General features: G+C 41.4%; 1 pseudogene; it reads left to right on the top strand.

Annotated features, from left to right (window-relative positions):
- The first annotated feature begins 1,382 nt into the window (after window positions 1-1,382).
- LOC128490312 (phospholipid-transporting ATPase IK-like) overlaps window positions 1,383-11,972 on the top strand; it is a 40,280-nt pseudogene continuing 29,690 nt past the window's right edge.

The following is an 11,972-nucleotide window of genomic DNA, read 5'->3' as shown; positions in this document are numbered from 1 at the left end:
GATTGGTATATATGTGTGGATTGGTATATATGTGTGGATTGGTATATGTTTGTGGATTGGTATATGTTTGTGGATTGGTATATGTGTGTGGATTGGTATATGTGTGTGGATTGGTATACGTGTGGATTGGTATACGTGTGGATTGGTATACGTGTGGATTGGTATACGTGTGGTTTGGTGTATATGTGTGTGGATTGGTATATGTGTGTGGATTGGTATATACGTGTGGATTGGTATATACGTGTGGATTGGTATACGTGTGGATTGGTATACGTGTGGATTGGTATATATGTGTGGTTTGGTATATATGTGTGGATTAGTATATATGTGTGGTTTGGTATATATGTGTGGATTAGTATATATGTGTTGATTAGTATATGTGTGTGGATTGGTATATGTTTGTGGATTGGTATATGTGTGTGGATTGGTATATATGTGTGGATTGGTATATATGTGTGGATTGGTATATATGTGTGGATTGGTATACGTGTGGATTGGTAAGTGTGTGAGAGTGATGGGTGTTATGCTGTACCATTTCCAATGTCTTTTTCATGATCTAATTATGCTCTAAAGTACATCATAACTCCCATCACTCTATACTGTTCCATACAGTGGCAGAGCTGGGAGGCAGAGGCCTTGCACACCCACCACAGGACTCCTGAAAGGTAAGTGAACTTTAAAGAGGGAGAGGGTAGATAGTTAGGAGGGGTAGTTGCGGCGGGCTTAAGGGGCTCTGCGTTAATGCGGCCATATAGGACCAGTCAGTCCAGTCCTGACTGGACCTATTTTAAGGTGGGGGCCTGGAGCTGCAGCTCCATCAGCCCCTAAGTCAATCCTGCCCTGGCACAGGCGCGGTCGCAGTTGCTGCTTGCTCCGGCAACAAGGTAAGTAGGGTGAGGGAGGGGGGTGCAGTGAGAAGGGGCAGAGGGGGGTTAGATAGTGAGAAAGGGGGAGAGGGGATAGATAGAGGCGGTACATATTGAGAAGTGGGCAAGGGGGTTACATAGTGAAAAGGGGGAACATAGTGAGAAGGGGCAGATAAGATGAAGAGAGGGGGTAGTGTGAATGCGTATGAGAATGAATGAATAAATGTGTGGATGAATTGTGTGAATGCGTATGACAATGAATTCATGTGAGGATGAATTGCTTGAATGATTTGTGAGACTGCATTAATGAATGTGTTAATGATTTGTGTGAATGATTAAATGCAAAGATGGTACGGGTGGGCTTTAACAATAAATAAATAAATAAATATGGGCTGCTCAGGCTTAAATGCCCGGGCCTATTTTTTGTCCCAGTCCGGGCCTGTATATATATATACTACATTCTTCTCTGGTGACTATCTGTTTTTGACATCAAACTGTCTTTTTAATGACTAAACTATGGAGGTAAGCTCATCCTTTCTTGCAGGAGAAACTTGTCGGCGTTGACTCTTCATAATGTATAAACAAGATGGTGACTTGATACTGCAAAATTCTTTAGTGAATAAACCCCTTGTCCAGCATGCATGCTAAGTGGTAAAAAGAAAATATTTCTCATCAACAAACACATCCTCCAAAACCATATCCACATCCCTATGTCAAGAGGGTCTTAATTGTGACCAATTACTTTATTTAGGTTGACATCTCGGATTTAGCAGTGAATAATATTTTTGTTCATGTTCTTTTCATTCATTCTCCTCTTTAGGATAATATAATTAAAACTTCAAGGTACAGCATACTGACCTTCTTACCCATGAACCTGTATGAGCAGTTCCAAAGGGGTGAAGTGATTTACTTTGCAGTAATATTCATTTTGCAGGTAAGCTTAACATCTGGTCAGATCAATCACAGAAACAGCTTTGTTATAAAATGATGACAAATTTATTTTATATACTAGACATGTGCCCAAGGTTTGTTGCAAAGTCTCTCACTGTCCTCACCTGATACATTCATCATCAGCTCTAGAAAGAACCAGGCACTTTCCCTCATGTTTGCATTCACTATTAAAAACCTGGCTGCATCACAATCCTCTCCAAAGTCCCCAACACGCGCAACTCTTCTCCACCAATCTCACATCTACTTTCAAACATTTCAGCTCCCACATCTCCCACACCTCAACTAGGGCAAGGATTGGCATCCATAGCAATTCCCCACCAACGACTAGTCCACCAGAACTACCAAGTATGTCACACCAATAACACACATGGGGAGTGGCACACACAACCTCACATGGGACATACCCTCTACCTTCCATTCATTTTGCCGCCCCATGTTTCCTATATTGATTTTTTTATACGGTGCTTCTTTGCAATCTCTGCCACGCAACCATTCCCAGTCAATTAACATGGTACTCTCCGCCTCACAGTTTTTGATGCCAGATAAGCTCAAATTTTTTTCTACACATCTCTATCCAATACTCTTCATCATCACAATTGCACCACACTTTACAGAGTTAACATACAACAAACAACACATTTCAAGAGAATATTCCCCTTTTTTCCATTCTGATTTTTTTGTTGGGGTTCCCTCATTTTTTGGGACATTCGTATGAATTACATAAAATGTGTTAAAATTCATACAATAAAGGATTTTCAGGATTTTCAGTGAATGGGATTGTGTTTTACTTAACTAATTACAAGATGTATAATGGTTTGCTTAATATTTTGAAGTAGGTATATTAGTTCTATACCTAGGAAAGAGACACACGTTATTGGCTGAATTAAATGACCCTGAATTTAAATTGGTGTAAACTCTGGTTTATGTCACATGCCTACCAATTATTGAAGATTAGTTTACAGCCAACTGCAGAGAGCTGCAGTTCTGCAAAGGCCACTGGTAAGGGTGAGATCCAAATATCACGGATGTGGTGGTATCCGGTATCTTGATATATAAGCAGTTTTGTAAGTATTTTGTCAAGGATCATTTTCCAAGAACACTACCATCCAGACAGGAAATTCCTGCATTCAACCCAGAGATTACAGGTTCACTAAACTCTCCCTTGGTAGAACCAGACATCCAGAAATGGTCCTTGGAGCCTTATCTACTACTACTGCCATTAGCTTTCAAACATAAAAGATGTCATCATTGAGGGTTTGAACCTTGGACCTGGTGCTGTTTTACTGTTGCCTTTACATGCTCTGCCGTATGGGATCCTGTTTTCATTATCAGTTCTTGGAATTCCTACTTTTATACTGACAACCTGGTGGCCTCCCCTGAAGCTATCTTGCATTACAGCTAATTACCAACCCTATTTAAACTGGCATATTTAGTATTGCTATGCCCATTCCAACAGTTTGGTTCTTCCACTCTGGATGTGTGGATTTTGTTTTTCTTTGTTCCTGTGTACCAACCTATGGCTTTGCCTAAGGTTGGGTCTTAAAGAAGAAAAAAGAAGAGGTAGAAAAATCAGAGATGGGGAGAAAGTGGCAGATGATAGAGAAAATGGGAAGAGATAAAGAGAAATGAGAGAGAAAATGAGGAGGAGAGATAAAGAGAAAGGGGAGAGACAATGAGAAAGGGAAAAGATAACGAGAAAGAAGAGAGATGAAGAGAAAGAGTGAGATAATGAGAAAGAGGAGCGATAATGAAAAATAAGAGAGATAGGGATGAATAAAGAATAGGAGAAATAAGGAGAAAGAAGAGAGATAAAGAAAAAGGGGAGGAGTAATGTGAAAATGTGTATATGCTAGGGCAAGTGTCTCTAAGGGCAAGTAAGTGTGTGGCTGCAAGGCCAAGTGTGAGCCAGTATGTTTGTGTGTATGGGCAGGCATTTGTAAGGGGTAGCGTATATGTATAGGTATATGTGTATTTTGACAATCTATTCATTCATACTATTTTGAGCCAAAAGGGCTACTTTTTCAAGAAAGTTATCTGAATCAATGTAATCCCTACCTTTGATTGTCAATATTTTGTTTATAGGTATTCATATGTATTCATTTATATATTCTGAGCTCGACATTAGTTAATTTCCTCCAGAGCGTCTTCAATGCCTAACCAAAGGGCACAGAATATCCCTTTGGAGAGAAATGGACACCAGTGTATGAAAAAGCTTTCTAGATGCTTACTGAAACTCCAGTGTTAGCTTTCACAGATTCAGATCAACAATATGTTCTGCATTTGGATGCCAGCCTTGAAGTGTTAGGTGGGGTTCTTCACTGAGCACATCTTGAAATGCTGAGGCCAGTGGCCTATATTAGTTAGCAATAAGAAAAAATCCTCAGATAGCATAAATATCTGTCACTGTGTAGACTATATACTCCCTCCTGTCGGTTTCTACTCTGCAGCTTCACACTCTCGCTCTGCTCATATCTCTCTTTTCAGTATGTTCTCAGCCGCTTTATATTCTCTCACACACTGGCCCACTCCCTCTCCACTCCTTTGCTCCCCTTGCCCTCTTTCCTATCAGTTTCTTCTCTGCACCTGCACAAAGATCAGACTTTGGCTGGATAAGGTTATCGATCAAGTGGGGGGCAGATACAAGGCAAAGGGAGAGGGCAAAAGCACAGATAGAGAAAGGATGGTACAAAATACTTTGGGGAACGGGAAGAGAAAGGACTAGAGGGAAAAGGGGAGGGGGCACAGAGAGACATAGGGGATGTTGGGGTGCACAGATAGGACCGTGGAGAGGGCAAGGTACACAGAGGGAGAGACTTATTTTGGGCAACAAGTTTCGTTTCTGAATAAATAACAAAAACCCTCTGAAATTTCTCCAAAACTAAATTCATTGTCCAAAAATGAATAAGCCAAAATCGAAATGGCCTTGTGCAGAATTCTAGTTATTTGTGGGGAACAGTAACAATGCAATGCGGTTGAATGCAGATAAGGTACTCACATATCTCAGTAAGACATCCTAAGGTTAGAAATATTACTTATATAAAATGACATAATAATAATTGATGAAAAGCCCTAAATATCCTAAAGATAGGTGAGAAGGATACTGAACTAACACCAATCCACATAAATGTAATAAATGGTAGCACATAAAGGATCGATAACCACAGACCTGACGTGTGTTTCACAGTTTCATCAGGGGCAACCTCAGGGGGAAAAAAGGAGAGAACTCTTTTAAAAGGAGAGAACGCTACAACTTCCAAAACATTACCCCATAAAATTACCATACACTGTGTGGTAACGCAGCAATTATACCTCTATGGGCTATTCTTATAGGATGTCAATGACCCTTTGTAAGCTAGCGAAACATATGTGGTGGCTAGTTGCATATGGAATTCTTGGAGTTAAATTCAAATCTACGCAGCGATGCATCAGGATGGATGTTTACCCTATGGTATAACTCCATTATAACAATGATTTAGAAACTCACTAGAACCTTTACTCATGACATAACAGGTAAATGACACATTTAGTGTAAAAAGTATGTTATGGCGTTGCAAATAAGCAATAACCCTGCTCTAAGTAATAATGAAGTTCTCTTTATGTTTCCGTTATAGTGCATCCCTGCGGTCTCATCAGTACCATTCTACGTGATGCTAGTGCCACTGTTATGCATCTTGATACCAAGATGCATCAGAGACTTGATAAACGATATTGTGAGTACCTAAAACTGATTAATTCACATTTTCCTTTTTTCAAATGGCATGTTATTGGATGTGATTGGGACTTAGCTGCTTGAGGAAGTGATGAGGAAAGTGAGACTTTGTGATTGAACTCATCCCTTTCTATCGAACGTAAGGTGCATTTCCCAGTGTGCTTCTTGACATGATTAGTTGAACTCCTCTTCTGCCCAATGGGAGCTGAGCAGCTAGTGTCTTGCTAGCATTAATGCAAATGGCTGCTGCTTTAGTGACTTTAATATGCAAGATGAAGTGCTTCCTGTTTTCAGTAGGCAGCCAGTAATGCAATAAAATGCAACATTGTTAAAGATTCCAACAAGCAGGAAAAATAAAATTTTAGGAACTAGACTATTCCTTCAAATGATTACTGGCAGCAAAAAAAATGTTCCATGTTTGCTCTATAAGTAAATAAATAATTAGTACAAACTTCAGTCCAAGGGATTTTGGTACCTTAACTGCCAAAGCATTAGACATATGTTGGTTCAGCCATTATTCTCTTTTCCTATGAATAGTGCACCCATGTAAACTATAAGATTAAGAGAAATTTAGCAAAAACTATATAAAAATAGAGAAAAACACCTTTTTTCATATATAAATTCTCAAAATGTATCAAATAAGGTCTCAGAAATAACTGATTTATATAGAATTTCCAGCAGTTGTAGGGCACATATTATAAGGTGAACATTATGGTTTCAAAACTGTTGAATTTTTACATTTGGTATGCTTGGTTTGCAATTAAGAAAGAAGCCAAAAAATACCCCAACATGTATATATTTCTTTAAAGCAGACAACCCAGAGTATCTTATCAGGAGCATTGGGACAATTTTCATGCAGTTATTTGGCCACTGCCTAGGTAATTTTGTGCACTTCTTTCACCAGATTACAGAAATACCCGACGTGCATTTTTATGGTTTTCTTGACAAGTTGGAGCATGTATTTTACAAATTCCAAATACGAAATATTAACATTTTGCTTTAGTGGCCATATGTCGCATTTGGACCTGTTTACCACTCCCTGTGATTCAAAATAACCTGGTTTTCAAAATAATTGGTTTTGAAGTCTTATCTGCTACTGTTATGTTTGACGCTGGCTATTATGCTACATTCTACCGCTACCTAAACTGTGTTTCTGTACCACCTGTCTGTGTAACAGTTACTGTCACGGTGTCAGGTGCCACCCTACTCAGCCTGAAGTATTAAATACTTTCTTATGCTCATGTTGTTCTACAACCACTAGTGGCCTCCCTTCTCTCTCTGGAGCACCCAGACCTCATTTTTGCAAACAGCTGAACCTTGTTACCTAGATTACCCTGCCTATATAAACCTGCTCTGCCCTTTAGGCAGAGCCTTTGCATTGACGTTATGGGGTCTTTGCATTCTGTCACGAACAGGTCGGTTAGGAACCCAGGGTACACAGGACCAAATAGGACTAGCCTAGGACTATAAGATAACAATTGGAGATTCCGTCACATCATATGGCCACAGTATGCTACGCCAAAGTACTCCAATATACGGTGGGTCCTAACGCTAAACCCTGCCTACAGATGTACTAAACAAACTAAACATTGAATCTAAACACATATCAGAGAGACATACCTGTAGACTGCAGACTGAGACAAACATAATGGGTGGGGCACAACTTATAAAGGAAACAGAAGCTGAAACAAAGAGCAGGACTAAAATCAAAGAATCAGAAGATCAGTACTCCGCAGCCTTGATGGGGCATGACAGATATGCATCTTGGGGTACAGACAGAACCCCTTGTATCCCCTGCGTCTGGGCTCCTACTCGACCTGTTTACCTTTAAACTTATGTAGCTTGTTTGTGGAAGCAGTGTTTGTCAAAACTGTCTGATTCATCGTTCCATAATAAAGTGCAACCGGCGATGAGTGAACTTTTGTTAAAAAACAAAGAATATTTATTTAGGAAGAGAGCGTGCAGCTTACATAGCAGTAATATGCAAGCTCTAAAGATAAACATTTTCTCAAACCTTTCATACCTTTATCTGAAAAGGGTTGGGCTTTATTTGTACAAGCTGGCTGTTTCAAGCACCTTGGGGCTATTTTCATACATTTAAAGAATATGAAGGTTTGTTACATTTCTGTAACAAACAACATCCTTATCTCTCTTCGTACAAGGCAGAGCCTTAGACAAGGTCTCCTTTTAATTTGGTATCTGCTGAAAGACCCTATTTCTACTACAGCAGCAAAGTCCCAGAGGTAAGTGACTGCCAGGAGGCTCAGCCAAAGGGGAAAGGTGGCTGTTGTAGGTGAATACCTTACCATTAACAGAGACTCAGTCCAAGGGCCCTCTGCTCTCCTGGATAATTCAGGCTCTTTTTCATCCAAGTATTTGGGTCAGTGTTTTACATCACAGGTCAGCTGAAGCTTTGTTGTTGGAGCTGAGACAAGGGAACCGTATAGTTGACCAGTACGCCTTAGACTTTTGCATTCTTGCCTACAAGACTAATTGGAATCAGAAGGCTCTGAAAGAAGTTTTTTGGAAGAGACTTCAGGACTGCATCAAAGATGCCTTAACATTTCATGAACTCCCAAGGAAAATGGAATAATTTATTGCATTGTGATAATGTTTTGAATCGGATAGTAGATTCCATGAACATCAAGCAGAAAGAGAGAGATCAAGATAATTGCGTTCCTGGGAGCCACCAACTTCTACAGGTCCTATATTTAATCTTACACCTTCTTAACAAGGAACCCATGTAGATGGGAAGATCACTGGGTCTCTGTATGTATTGTGACCAAAAGGGACACTTGTTTAAACAGTGCCCCTTGTTAATTAAGATGCAGAGAAACTACAGCACTTAGGAGAAGTCTGTCACAGCTTGGCCAGGTCTGGGGCACCTCCTGTGTCCCAGCTGACCGTGGCAGGGGGTCGGCCTACTCTTCCTGACATGCACATTAAGCGGGAACCAGGAGGCCACGCCATGGATCCAGATCACACTGCTGGGGCTGGTTAAACGCCTCCTTTGTTAATTTTGCAACAGGGGCAAGGCCCCAGAGCACCTACAGCTCAGTGCCAGGTTATTTTGCAGTCCAGCTTTTGCTTCTGCTATCCTGTTTCATGTCCCTGTATTCCTGTTTCATGTCCCTGTATTCCTGTACCCCTTTTTGGACTCCAGGCTTATTGAGCCTCAGCTTGTTGTCTGATCCATTGCTACTCTGCTGCCTGCCCCGAATTTGGACTGTCTGACTACGGCTTTTATTGTTCCCTTTGGATTTGACACTCTTGGACTTTTTTATTTGTCGCTCCTTTTAATTGGGTTCCAGACCAGCCTTTCGGGATGTACCCTGTTACAAAGCCAGAGAAGTTTGTCTAAGTGTGTTTATACCTCTGCCTTTTTCCACTTTGTCTTCAGAGGAATAACAAGACATATCATACCAAGGCGAGTGTGGACTCTGGTGCTGCCAGTCTGTTCACCAATGAAAATTGGACGCGAGAGAGGACGCCCCCTCCTAAAAAAATCTGTTCCTTTTTGTATTGCTTCAGTGGATAGCTTCTCCCTTGGGTGCTGGGTTAGAGGTTTATATATAGAAAGGACTACAACTACATTCAACATAATCAAATCAGTCTTGTATCCTATTACCTTGTTGCTTTTATGTTTGAGATTCCTTCTGTAGATACTCACAAACTGATACCCTCTCATTAAAGGGAATGTTTGGATTTAGTTTTTTTGTTTTTAAACATCAAACCTTTACCCCCTCGCATACCATCATGGACTTTATACCCAGTACCTTGCCCCCCTCCCCAAGGTGTTTGTTCATCCCTTGTAGGTTCCTGAAGACCAGACCTTGGAGTAATATATCCAAGAAAGTCTAGGAAGAGGTTTTATTTGTTCATCCCTTGCAGGTTCCTGAAGACCAGACCTTGGAGTAATATATCCAAGGAAGTCTAGGAAGAGGTTTTATTCTCCATCTCTGGCTGGGAATGAAATTTGTTGCCCGGTGCCAACATACACTCTCACCCACCCTCTCACATTCTTGTCCACTTTCTCTCTCACTCTCTGAATGTTTCCCTACGTTCTCTGCCAACCACTTCCCGCTTCCGCATCATCTTCGTCATCTTCTAATGTTTATCTTCTGTGTTCAATCTTCTATCTTTGTCAAGATCTCCGCGGACATAATGCCATGGGAACTTCTGCCAAAATGACAACGCTTCCAGTGACGTCCTATCAGTAGTCCTCCAGTCTGGGTAGAGGGCATCACCGTAAACACTGTTATTTTGCCGTACGGTGAACTTAGGGCAATATGGTGACACTTGCAGTGACGTCCTCTCCCTGATCCTCCAATCCAATCCTCCTCCAACGCTAGAAGATAAAAGATAGAATATAAAGAAGAAGGTGCGAAAGTGATAGGCACAAGTGGTGAGCAGAGAAGGTAGGTAAACATTTAGAGAGCGTGTGAAAATGAGAATGAGGGAGTTAGCGTAAATGTGAGTGAGCTCCACGTATTTCGGATGAAAAATTTTAGCTTTTTGCTTTATTTTCATTGTATTAGTGGGTGGTCTGGCCTCGTTTTCGTGGTTTCGTACAAATCACTGAATTTACTAAAATTGTACATACAATTCATACAAACCACAAGTATATACACTCACTGGCCACTTATATACCGTATTTGCTCGATTATAAGACGAGGTTTTTTCCAGAGCAAATGCTCTGAAAAATACCCCTCGTCTTATAATCTAACACTAAACTACCACCACTAGCCAGAGGCGTTGTCAGGAACCACAGGGATTCAAACCTGCAACCTTGTGGAACCCAGGTGAATCATTTATCCACTACTTCACCAGGTGTATCTTTTCTCTCCCTTTGGCCATGGTATTCCTGTTCTCTCTTGACACACCTGCCCCTTGTTCCATCAATTAAGGCCCAATGTAAACTGGGCATTACCCTAACTTCAGGGCTAGAGCATTGTGTTACTGGCCTTGTATACCAAGCTGTGCTCCTGCCGTGTGCCCTGCCATGTGCCCTCCCAGTGCGCTTCCTGCCGTGTGCCCTGCCAGAGGGCTTCCAACTGTGCTCCTACCTTTTCCCTGGACAGCGCGCTTCCAGTTTCCTACCTGTACTGAGCTCGTCACCCCAAGGTTATATCCTGCTCATGCTCAGAACACCTAGAGATGGTGTTGTAGTCCATCTGCTTCAAGGTTCGACGTGTTGTGCGTTCAGAGATGGTATTCTGCATACCTTGGTGTAACAAGTGGTTATTTGAGTTACTGTTGTGCATGAAAGGAGTTTAGAGTGTTTCCATGGGAATGTTTGCCCATTCACCCAGTAGAGCATTTGTGTTGTCAGGAACTAATGTTGGACAAGAAGGCTTAGCTCACAATCCCTGTTCCAGTTCCTTACAAAGGTGTTCAACAGGGTTGAGGTCAAGGCTCTGTGCGAGCCAGACAAGTTCTTCCACACCAAACTCATCCAACCATGTCAGTATGTACCTTTGTGCACTGGGACACAGTCATACTGGAATAGAAAAATGCCTTCCCCAAAATGTTCCCACAAAGTTGGAAGCATAGCATTGTCCAAAATATCTTGGTATGTCCCCTATTTGGATTCATATATATGAATTATATTAATTTATTAATTTCATAAATAAACAAACAGTCGGATGAAAGCAGACAGCGACATCAGAGAGACAGAGAGGGTACAAAAATTATGATTAAGAGCTCTGTGTAGCTTAAAAATGTATTACTCGTTCCCTGCCTTTGCTGTCTCCTCCCTTGTGGTGTTGTGGCTTTAAGCAATAAATATAGTTATTCGCAGTACCCTTGTTGTGGGTCTTTGTGCTCTTTTATATTTATTCTTGTGGGGCAGATCTAAACTGCCTGTGTGTTAAGTGATTGGCAGGGTAATGCTAATAAATATAATTTTGAGTGATGGTGGTGGAATGAAAAAGCATTAGAAACCCATTAGAAAGTAGACTTGGGCACCAGGGGGCTCTTCGTGTTCGTCTTCATGCTCGTCTTCGGGAAGAAAATCTTCGTATTCCGCGAATATTCGCCTGTTCCTGTCTTCTCTTCGGGCGAATATTCGTGGACATTCTTCGTCTTCGTTTTTTCTTAGTTTTTTTCCGGTTAAGGGGTTAATACGGGGTTAACGCGTACCACAGCAGCTCTGGCGCCAGGAGTTTAAATGTCCGTATGAGCAACTCTATTGATCGTCAGCAGGGGGCTCGTCAGCCAATGGTTGATGGGAGGCGAGCCCCCTGCTGGAGACCAATAGGGTCGCTCGTACAGACTGTTAAACTCCTGGTGCCGTAATTTGTCCGGCAGATACCATTGGTCTCCCTGTTCTATCATTTATTAACTGATAGAACAGGGAGACCAGTGGGATCTGCCGGGTAAGTTGCTGCATTAGGGTTTTAAAAGTCTGTACGAGCGACCAACAGAGTCGCTCGTACAGACTTTTA

The sequence above is a fragment of the Spea bombifrons genome, chromosome 1, assembly GCF_027358695.1.
Source record: "Spea bombifrons isolate aSpeBom1 chromosome 1, aSpeBom1.2.pri, whole genome shotgun sequence".
NCBI classification, from domain to species: domain Eukaryota; kingdom Metazoa; phylum Chordata; class Amphibia; order Anura; family Pelobatidae; genus Spea; species Spea bombifrons.
This window is presented reverse-complemented; position numbering and strand designations above follow the sequence as displayed.